This window comes from Podarcis cretensis, assembly GCF_951804945.1.
Source record: "Podarcis cretensis genome assembly, chromosome: 3".
Classification (NCBI taxonomy): Eukaryota; Metazoa; Chordata; class Lepidosauria; order Squamata; family Lacertidae; genus Podarcis; species Podarcis cretensis.
The window spans coordinates 111,410,172-111,422,504 of NC_137172.1; positions in this window are offsets into that span (position 1 = coordinate 111,410,172).

Sequence of the window (12,333 nt, forward strand, 5' to 3'; positions counted from 1 at the left end):
TCACGGGGATTTGAAATGTCGACCTTCTGATCGGCAAGCCTGAGAGGCTCAGTGGTTTAGACCACAGCACCACCTGCATCTCTACCATGGATTATCTAACTCTATGCTGAATCACATATCCTCAGCTGTATTTTCTGCTGAATAAGAAACATACCTGATGAGCCACAAGCCTCCCATCTATTTGATCGTGTTCAAGTGAGACCAGCTTTTTGGTTTGTACACTTCTGTGGATCTCTCAACCCTTGCTTTGCAGCTTTTTTAATTATGTAGGAAAGGACCTTTGGAAGGCCGGAAGAAGAGGAATTAGCTTTTCTTCCTGGTCCATCACGACAGGTCAGAGGGTCCCCAACTGGCAGTGGTCCTAGGGTGGGAGCTGTGTCCCTCTCTCTCCCTAAAAAGGAGGATGTCATCTTCTAAAGATGAACCCTATTATTTCTCAAAAAGTCTGTTTGGTAGTTGCATCTGGTGAAATGCAGGGAACAATTTGTACAGGGATGATCCCCCAAATATCACACACCTCAAATTATCATTATTTTACTCTCAAAACATTATTTGACTCCAAGCCAACTTCACCCACATGTTGACCAGAACATCTATGCCATTGGTTGGTATGATAATTTTACTTGATAGAGAATGTCAGTGTAAGTCAATGTAGAGCCTGACTTTTCATGAGCTCATTTAAGGAGCTATCTTCATGGTATGTTACCATCCATGGTATGAAATGTATATCCTCTTCAGCCAAGGTTGCATGTGCTTCATGGGAACAAAAATGTGAACATAGTCATAAGATAACCACACTTCCAGTTATAGGTAGGTAGCCATGTTGGTTTGCCATAGTAGAAACAAAATTAAAAAAAATCCTGCCAGTTGGTCTCTAAGGTGCTACTGGAAGGATTTTTTTTTTGTTTTGTTTAGATAACCACACATCCTTAAGGACTGTGCTTGAACCTCTTTGGAGATGCAATTCTTCACTGTGCTGTAACAAAATGGGGAAGGCTCCTGAAATTACTCACTGCTGTATGGCATCTGTGGCTGGCTCATCTGACTCCTTCAGAACCTTCTCTTGCTGGAACAACTGTCCTGTCAAAAGCAAAATTTGCATAACTGCCATTCATCTTGCTAAGTTATACAGGAGAGTGTCTTGCCATAAAGCTTTCAGATGTTGGTAGAAGCAGATGTAGGCAGAAAGAGGAACATTCTGTCAACTAACATGCAGTCTAGGACAGATGATTTCTGACTCATAATTCTCCCTTCAAGTAGCCTCAAGACAACTGACTTCTCAGTTGAAATCATGTTTGCATTCTTGTCACTCAGAGCAAATGACACCGGTCTTTGAAAAATACAATATTTATCTGCTTATTTTCTCCCTAGGGCTAGGGTGCAGGAAATGTCTCTTCAAATCTTCTTCCATCTTGGCTCCAAGAATCTTTTCATCCTTTGAGAGGAAAGATGGGAGGTAAATATAAAAATGGAGCAAATGAATAAATAACCAATTCTTCTGAATTTTTGCACTTTCAAATGCAGAGCTGATTTTAAACGACGGGTGTTAGGTTGGCTGAAGGTTCATCGGCTGATGTTTTTGAGCCGTTAAATTGCCTTTGGGACTGACTAACACATTCAAGGGGACGCAGGTGGCGCTGTGGGTTAAAGCCTCAGCGCCTAGGACTTGCCGATCAAAAGGTCGGCGGTTCGAATCCCTGCGGCGGGGTGCGCTCCCGCTGCTCGGTCCCAGCGCCTGCCAACCTAGCAGTTCGAAAGCACCTCCGGGTGCAAGTAGATAAATAGGGACCGCTTACCAGCGGGAAGGTAAACGGCGTTTCCGTGTGCGGCTCTGGCTCGCCAGAGCAGCGATGTCACGCTGGCCACGTGACCCGGAAGTGTCTCCGGACAGCGCTGGCCCCTGGCCTCTTAAGTGAGATGGGCGCACAACCCCAGAGTCTGTCAAGACTGGCCCGTACGGGCAGGGGTACCTTTACCTTTACCTAACACATTCAAGAGAGGAGGGTCAGTTACAATAAAGCGTCTACTTCAAAGCCCACCAAGAACTTGGTGAAATTAATGATTTCATCCCAGCACTATGCTTCTTAAGGCTAGCTCACTGTGTTCTCGAGAGGATGAAACCATCATTACCTGGTCACATCCACACAATACATTTAAAGCACTCTTAAACCACTTTAATACACATCCCAAAGAATTCTCAGAATTGTGCTCCTCGCAGAGCTGATTCCCAGCACCCTTTACAAAATACAGGTTCCCCAAAGAACTACAGGTGAGGCACTCAAACCGTGATATTTCTTCCTGTCTTTATAAAATGTTATGTCTATCTTTTCCCGGTTGTTGCTGTTCTCCAGGCATAGGCAAACTCAGCCCTTCAGATGTTTTGAGACTACAATTCTACATCCCTGACCACTGGTCCTGTTAGCTAGGGATGATGGGAGTTGTAGTCCCAAAACATCTGGAGGGCCAAGTTTGCCTATGCCTGCTGTTCTCCATCATGCCTTGGGTGGAGCTAATAGCCCATTGTTGTTTCAGAAATTTCTCCATCACTCTGTCCAAAATAAAATAACTATTCATAAAAGATTCACAACCTGGCAGGGATATATCAGTAACTGTTGGTACATAAAGAGAAGCATATTCTACCAGGCATAACCTTGCTATAAAATAATGGGGTGGGCCTGTTTAAAGACACACAGTTGGATGGATGTGTCTAAAACAGGATGGGTAAAAATTAAGAAGGCAGAACTTGCTCATTTCAGGGGGGAAGACGACAGTGTAAGAATTGCAACAAGATCACTGCACCTTTAGTTTAATTCAGTATTTCAGCCAGCCAGCTAATTCATCCCATTAAAGTTTTCAGTTTTTCTTTTCTAGCTGACATTCAACATTCTGTGACTACTGAGCATCAGTGGAATAAGCTTTATGGCTCTTTAGTCATACTTGGGTTGTTTCTTCTTCTTCTTCTTCTTCTTCTTCTTCTTCTTCTCCTTCTCCTTCTCCTTCTCCTTCTCCTTCTCCTTCTCCTTCTCCTCCTCCTCCTCCTCCTCCTCCTCCTCCTCCTCCTCTTGGAGTTCTACTCAAGATGCTGAGATCTCCCTCTTTTTTCCTCTGGGACTCTGCTTTGGTTCCAGTCCTGTTGGCACAAACTTCTCGCTTTCAGAGGGAGTGTGCTTGGCGCACCCCAGAGAATGGCCATTGTTAAGTGGCGTAAGCATTACTGTTTAAAGCACAAAATACTAGGAAGGTTCTCCTGAGAAGTGCTATTGAAATACACAAGAATGGCACAAAGCCACAATTTCAATGAAAGCACAATTTCAATGAGATCTGCAAAGGGCAATATCCAGGTTGAGGCTGAAAGCTGATTTTTTGCTTTGATCTTACCCCTGTTCAGTGGGACTTACTTCCAGGTAATAATCACGCAGAGGATCAAGCTATAAAAACTGTCCCATTGGATTTAGTGGAGTTGCTTTCTCCCAAGTACATATATGCAGAATTACAGCACTAGTCTCTGTGAGGTCCAAATCTGACTAACATTTCCATAGCTGTAATTATCTGGTAATAGTCTGTGTGACTGTCAGTATATAACTGTCATGTTAGCACCAACGTTCTCCAGGGGATATTTTACAAAGAAAGGGTGAGATGTCAGTTTGAAAGCCTGGCAAAATATGGTTGAAAAACTATGCTTGTCTGGTAGGAACTAAACAGTTTCTGTTTCATGTGTGCAAAATGATTCCTGCAAGAGAAGATCACACCGGCCGCAAATGGATATAAATGCCAGCTTTCAGTTATTGTTTCTTTCAGTTTTTCATTTTCCCAATCATAATTCAGTTCTCAAAATTTCCACGTCAGCTTGTGAATTGTGTTTTGAAGTCCTCATGAAAATTCATTTGCCTTTTGGTGCAAATTTTTCCTAAGGTACACATTATTGCAATTTTGCCTAATATACACATTTTTGCAAAGCAATTCCCACTAATAGAATGCATCGTCACACTTTATTTTAACTAACATATGCATTCTCATACACATTTACCCTAGTATTTGCATTTTGTACACATTGCTTGGCTGGAGAACAACACTGCAAAAATTCAGAGAAGTGTGAATTTTGACGGCTGTGTTTTGATTTGTGTGAATTAGGCAGATGTACTTTTGAATTGAATTGAATCCCTCCTCCATCCCTACTTATAAATCATCCCTTAAAGAACTCATCTGCACCCTCTACCTTTTCCATCCACTCCCCTTGTGTGTTTATGTAGGTCTGCTAACACAGCATTTCCCTCACCTTAAATTGAGGTGAGCTGCTTTGGGAGATTATGATGGCCTGAAAAGTGGAGAAAAAAATACAGCAAATAAATAAATGTTGATGGCTTCAAGACTCCTGCTCTCCTTCCATATGGCTCTATATATTTAAAAAAGAACTTTGACTGGGCATCTCTTCAAATAGAGGATTCCTTCAAATGTAAACCTGTCCTCTATATGGGGCTATAGCTAGATTTAGTCCCACTCTGAGAAAATCCATAGACATGATGAAATTATATTTATTGATTTCAGTGAGACTCCTCTGAGTATAACTTAGCTACATATAACCGCTGGCTGTCTTAACTGCCAATCATATTTTTCCATCTAATTATCTCTGATAATGATGCCCTATCACCAAGGCCTGTAGTATCCAGGGAAAGTTGCAGCATTTAACTTCTTCCCTACTGCTATGCTGAGGAAAATAACTCCTCTGGAGCTGGTATTTGATTTTTTTAAATTAAATATTTATTGGAATTCTATTTATAACATAACATAAACCCCCACCCCCAATACACAATCCACCCTCATTAAACGTGAACATAACATACAGTGAGCATAACATACAACAATACAAACAATGGAATAAAAGACTTCCTTTATCCTTTATCTGGCCTCCTTATTTACTTCTTATAAAGTGTTTCCTTTATGAATAAATATTAAGATTTTTCTAATTATAACTTAAATATCCACAAAGTCTCCTGCATGGAGCTGGTATTTGAATGGTGAGGAGAATCCTTCATGGCCCCCAAAGGCAGGATCCTTCCCTTGCAGGACAGGCTCCAATGTGAAATGTAATTTTTTTTTTAACATTAACAAATAATCAAGTTTATTTTAAAGGCATGAACTAGCTTATGGTTTCAGTTAATTTTTCTTGACAGTTTTGTAATCTTAGTTTCTTTACTGTCCTATACGTACCTAACAACTTCAAACTGATTATCCCAACTATCTATCTGACTCCACCTAACAGTTCCTCTCACTCTCTCACAACACAACTCGACCAACCCGCAGACTTATCCTCCCTCTTCCTTTTCCAACTCCCAACTGACTTCCACTCAACTCCCACTCTAGCTCTAACTCCTCCCCTTGGGTTCCCACTGGCCAATCACATCACACTCATTTAACCCTTTCCTTATGACCCACCTAGGAGGCAAACGCCACATACCTCCCCCCTTATGAAAATTGACTCAGGAGGGATAACTTAACCTAGTTATTCTCCTGATCAATCCGCGTTACATACCTAATGCAAATAAACATTTATTAACCTGTTATTACACCCTTCACATCCCACATAACATTGGTACATCAATTACGTTGTTCTGGTAAAATATACACTCATACAAAAATCTGTTACATCTTAGGTATTCAGTTAACTATGTGAAATGCACTTTGATCACCAGAGCTTCAGACTCTATGTACACCATACATTAAATCACATAACTTCCCCCCAAAGAATCCCAGAAACTGTAGTTCACTAAAGGTGCTGGGAATTGTAGCTCTGTGAGGAGTAAATTCTCACGATTCTTGGTGGAAAGTGGTGTGCACGAAATACGCTTTCAACATGTGATGTAGTGTACTTGGCTACTACCGCATGTATTTGAGGAAAAGTCAATTATTTGGGCTGTTCTGGAAAGAAATAGTTATAAGAAAGAACAAGAAAGCCTGGCTTACATGTGGTCTCAATTTCGCACACCCCCTCTTGCTGCCCCAATTTTTTCCTCCTTTTTGTGTGTGTGTATGTGCGTTGGATAACCTCAACATTGCCCTTTGCAAAAAAAGGTCATCAGATAAACACCAACACTAGGCTTTTCTCACAAACCCAACACCAACACTTGCCTTAGGGTACTTTAATATAGCATGGGAAGTTAAATTAGAAGCATATATTTGATAATAGCACCTTGATGTGGGAGCCTTCAAAAGGGTTCTGCCCTCATCGAGGGATTAAGGGCCTAGCTTAGCAATCAACAAAAGCCTCTGTGGAAGAGTGAGACTAAAACCAGCATTTTCCTCTGCTCAAAGATATATATATATTTAAATGCTCCCCAAATTCTCCTCAGTGATTTCCTCTGTGAGTTTGTTGGGGAATATATACTGAATATTTAATGAAAAAATTAGCTGTGCAGATCAGACTGCAAGGTTTTCTACAAACAAGAGGCTTCTGTCTGTGCTGACTCCTGGATACTGTAGTAATACTTTTCTGCTGATGTATTCCCCAATGTGCCTTTTAATATTTCTCTGCTTTTGTTTTTACTGCTCTTAAAAGCTGCCTTGGAAAATTCCCATGAAAAGCAGGGTAAAAACAGGGGGGGGGGAGTAAAAATGTTGGACAACAATGGTACTTCCCATCATATCTGACATGGGCATAACCCCGTTTCTCAATTTTCTTTCCCATTGGCTAACCAATGTTGTGTGTCCACAAGGCCAAGGAGAATAGAAATGTTTTGAGGAGGCAATGGAAGCTCATCAGTGAGGTATAATATACCCTCCAACATTTCTCTGATGAAGATTGTTGTTGTTTAGTCATTTAGTTGTGTCCGACTCTTCGTGACCCCATGGACCAGAGCATGCCAGGCACTTCTGTCTTCCACTGCCTCCCACAGTTTGGTCAAACTCATGCTGGTAGCTTTGAGAACACTGTCCAACCATCTCATCCTCTGTCGTCCCCTTCTCCTTGTGCCCTCCATCTTTCCCAGCATCAGGGAGTCTTCTCTTTTCATGAGGTGGCCAAAGTATTGGAGCCTCAGCTTCAGGATCTGTCCTTCCAGTGAGCACTCAGGGCTGATTTCCTTAAGAATGGATAGGTTTGATCTTCTTACAGGCCATGGGACTCTCAAGAGTCTCCTCCAGCACCATAATTCAAAAGCATCCATTCTTCGGCGATCAGCCTTCTTTATGGTCCAGCTTTCACTTCCATACATCACTACTGGGAAAACCATAGCTTTTACTATACAGACCTTTGTTGGCAAGGTGATGTCTCTGCTTTTTAAGATGCTGTCTAGGTTTGTCATTGCTTTTCTACCAAGAAGCAGGCGTCTTTTAATTTCGTGGCTGCTGTCACCATCTGCAGTGATCATGGAGCCCAAGAAAGTAAAATCTCTCACTGCCTCCATTTCTTCCCCTTCTATTTGCCAGGAGGTGATGGGACCAGTGGCCATGATCTTCTTTTTTTGATGTTGAGCTTGAGACCATATTTTACGCTCTCCTCTTTCACCCTCAATAAAAGGTTCTTTAATTCCTCCTCACTTTCTGCCATCAAGGTTGTGTCATCTGCTTATCTGAGGTTGTTGATATTTCTTCCGGCAATCTTAATTCCGGCTAGGGATTCATCCAGCCCAGCCTTTCGTATGATGAATTCTGCATATAAGTTAAATAAGTAGGGAGGGAATATATAGCCTTGCCGTACTCCTTTCCCAGTTTTGATGAAGGTAGGGATGTCCTATTCCATGATAGTAGTAATAATAATTTTATCATTTCTACCCCGCCCATCTGACGTGGTTGCCTCAGCCACTCTGGGCAGCTTCCAACACATATAAAAACACAATAAAACATTTTTAAAAACTTCCCTATACAGGGCTGCCTTCAGACGTCTTCTAAAGGTTCTTTAGTTGCTTACCTCCTTGGCTTGGTGGTTGCATAACTCCATACCCTCCAACATTTCTCCGATGAAAACAGGGACATCCAAAGGGAAAGCGGGATCAAATCAGAAACCCGGACTGCTTCTCTAAATCTGGGACTGTCTCTGGAAAGTAGGGACACTTGGAGGGTCAGGTATCTTCCTGGGCTGTGATGGGAAGCAAATTCCATAACTGGAACACCATTACTTAGAAAGCACTATCTCTCATTCTGACACAATGAGCAACACTTGTGAAGGGTGGGGATGGACAAAAAAAGCTTCATGCTGATGGTCATCACCTGAAGGAAAGAGACCAGTCTTTGTGACTTCAGGCTGCTACTGCCAGCCTGAAGGAAGGAGGTTGGCCATTGTGACCTCATGCTAATGCTGCCCACTTGAAGGATGGAGACCAGCTATTGTTACTCCACTCTGAGGTTGCCAGGATAAAGGAGAGCAAGCAGCCATTGTGACATATGCTGATGATGGCTGCCTGAAGGGGAAAGCGACTGATAATTGTGACCTCATGGTGATCCTGCCTGCTTTTGCTGATGTTGGCCCCTCCGCCCAAAATCACTTTAATGTATTGCCAACCACTTTTTATAAGGAAGTCACTCTTTGCATCCTGGAACAAACAGGGGGTGATTAACCTCCTAGCTAACCTTCCTATCCTCTGAAACGCAAGTGTCACATGTCATCTGGCAGGCAGGTAAGGCCACACAATCCATCAAGGCTTTCCAGAGGATGAGATGACTGACCTCTAACATAAGGTTACCAGATTTTTTTCAAAGAATCTGGGGACACTTTTCTTTTTTAAGAGAAAAAAAGTTATTTAAAAAGTTGTTGTTTTTTTTTTTAAAAGTAATATCTTCCCTTCTGTAGTCTCCTCTGGAGTGCTAGCCACCGTGCAGTGGGCTCAGCTTGGGTCTGGGCTTGGCTAATTGTCCTTGCCCTCCTAGTGCTCTCCTACTTCTCCTCCTCTGCAGCAGTGGCAGCGACGCAGCAAGGTTGGCACTCCCCTATTTTTTCTCCTTCCTCTTTCTCTCTCTTCCTTCTCCTTTCCTCCCTGCATCAGCTCCAGGGTTTTCCTGGCCCCGGACCACCACTGGGCAGTTGGCCGGGTGGCCAGGCTCTCTCACTCCTGGCTTGATTTGGGTTGCAGGGGGTGGTGGTCAGTGATTCCCCCAGTTGATGCGCTGGGTGTCCCCAGTTCCCCCTTGGCAGGGTCAGTGTCAGTGGCAGCCTCAGCAGCCTGGAGCCAGCCTGGTAGCACAGTTGGCTCTGGCTGGCTTCAGGAGCTGCTCGCTGCTGTGGTGCCCACCATTTTGCCTCACCGGAAGTCCCCATACGATGTGTCTTGTGCCGTTGAACCAATCACACAACATTCATTCCCTACTAATAAATCTACAACACTTAAAATATAAATCCGGGGACATTAAATGAAATCCAGGGACATTCCAGGGACGGATTATGTCCAGGGACAAATTTGTAAATCCGGGGACTGTTGCCGGGAAACGGGGACATCTGGTAACCATACTCTAAGCATCTTTCTGCATTATGTCCACCTCTGTCTGCTGCCAGTCATTTCTCTAGTAAGCTGGGAGGCAGGGAAGAGTCAGAAGGCATCACCCAACATTTGGAAATGAGAAAGCTCCCCAGAGAGGCAGCCAAGAAGACTATAGCTCTTCCCATAAAGAAGAATCACTAAGCAAAACTAAGTAACAACCACCTCGCGTCAAACTAACATCCATACAATAATGAAAATGTTACCTGTAGCACTCCAAGAAACCAGAACTCATTCTCTAGACAAAACAAAAAAAAATTCCTTCCAGTAGCACCTTAAAGACCAACTAAGTTAGTTCTTGGTATGAGCTTTCGTGTGCATGCACACTTCTTCAGATACACTGAAACAGAAGTTTCCAGACACTGAAACAGAAGTTTCAGTGTATCTGAAGAAGTGTGCATGCACACGAAAGCTCATACCAAGAACTAACTTAGTTGGTCTTTAAGGTGCTACTGGAAGGAATTTTTTTTTGTTTTGACTATGGCAGACCAACACGGCTACCTATCTGTAACTCATCCTCTAGACTTCATGATTGGGGGCGATCCAGGTTTAAGCATACAGATCAGATGTCACCATGTCTCACTTGATCACCTTAAACTTAATCAAAACAACAATTAGAATTGTGAGAAGAAGCTGTATTGCATTTTTACGTGCCACAAAATTAGACCAGGGAATTTCGTGTGTAGGTCTTGACAGCAGAAGCCCTGCACAAGGACTTCCGCTCACACAAGAAGGTTTTCCCCCAGTCCTCTGCCTTATGCACCCCCTTAAAACAGCACATGGGGAGAAGAGTGGTGGAACTATTAGAAGAGTGCAGTGTTGGATTCCTCCCACTATATATATATATACATAAAAGTGGTACAGTACTAACAACGAAACACCACCAGCAACAAAATAATTCAAAACGAAATTCAGGAGTTTCATCTTCAACGTCTGAGATATTTCAAGGGAATCCAAAAAAGTTTTGATGTGATCCACAAAGTGTTTAGGTGCTTTTAAAAAAACCCCATAGTTTAAATTTTTCAGTGTTTTCAGAGCAAATGGATGTAGATTTTATCAACACTGAGTTCCCCTTGAACATTGCTTTGAAGTTGCCACCTTACTGCTATAAAACAGTGATTGGGAACTGCATGATAGATGTCTTTGAACTACAGTTTCCATCATCGCTGACCATCGGCCACACTAACTGGAGCTGTAAAACACCTTTCCTCCTGAATGAATTGCAGGCAGTACATTTTCTGGAAGTGCCAACTTTTGTAGGCTTGGTTTGATTGATACCATGTATTAAATTATTCAAGTTTTCACCCCACCCTCAAAATACAATACAACACTTTAAAAATGGATACAGTCCATTCTCCCACAAGGGTCTGCCATTGCATTCCCCCACATCATTCTGCTGCATAGATATATCTCGGCTTGTTCAGTTGTCTTTGACCCCCTTAGAATCTTGTGCTATTCTTTGCAAGACAATAAACAGGCTACGTACTTAGCAGGAAAGTCATTGTCCAAGGATGGATCCTTATGTAGTGAAAACAGAACCATCCATGAACAAGAGGGAGGTAACAGCAGGATTGGGGCAACCCCAAAGCTTGCAGAATTGCAAACCTGGAGGGAGGGGACCCAAGGGAGGGAACCCCCGGAATGGCCCAATGTTCAGGGGTCATGAAAAGCTAACCACTTTTTTAATGTATCAGATTTTTTACTTTACAGCAGATGAAACAATAATTATGAATGTCAAGCATTGGTTAGTGGTCATTATTTCTCTTGATTCCACCAAATAGTAAATATAACATGCAATGAATTGTGCATATATTTATTTTTACAGTTTTTAGAGGGGCTACCTTTCACCTCATTTTATTAATAACTTAGAGGGGAGGTGGGGTGGAAAGGAAACAGCAATAAATGTACATTCTCTCCCAAGTATCCATGCAAAGAGAAAGAAATCACTTCCAGATGCCTCCATGGGATATAGTAGCTTAACAGTTCTTTAGGTGTCACTTAAAAGTTTTTATCACTTGCCAGAGGGTACGCTGCAAAATTCCTAAAAGGCAATTATAGCAGTAAGATATGTAATAAATGTCTCTTGGGTGTATAAAGATGGTGTGAGAAACAAGCGTCCAGAAAATCAAAGGACAGCCTTAGTACTGCACCTTTTAAATACCACTCTGCAACTTCCTCATCTTAACTGCATGCACTTTTGGAGATATACACGTGACTCCTCTTTTATTTAACATTTTGCTTGTTTGGAATTATACTAACCCATCTTCTCTCCCCCTTCTCTGCTTAGCAGCTTTAAAACTCATATAAAATACTGGCCAGGAAGGTAAAGGTAAAGGACCCCTGAACGGTTAAGTCCAGTCAAAGGCGACTATGGGGTTGCGGCGCTCATCTCACTTTCAGGCTGAGGGAGCCGGCGTTTGTCCACAGACAGCTTTCCAGGTCATGTGCCAGCATGACTAAACCACTTCTGGCGCAATTGAACACCGTGATGGAAACCAGAGCGCATGGAAATGCCATTTATCTTCCCATTGGAGCAGTACCCATTTCTCTGCTTGCACTGGCATGCTTTTGAACTGCTAGGTTGGCAGGAGCAGGGACCGAGCAACAGGAGCGTCACAGGAATTTGAACCACCAACCTTCTGATCAGCAAGCTCAAGAGGCCCAGTGGTTTAGACCACAGCGCCACCTGCATCCCTTTCCATTCATACTAATGGCATTTACCTTTCTGCCTCACCAATACCTATTTGTCTACTTACACTGGCATGGTTTCGAATTGCTAGGTTGGCAGAAGCTGGGACAGAGCAACGGGAGCTCATCTTGTCATGGTGATTTGAACCGCCGACCTTCTGATCAGCAAGCTGAGTGGTTT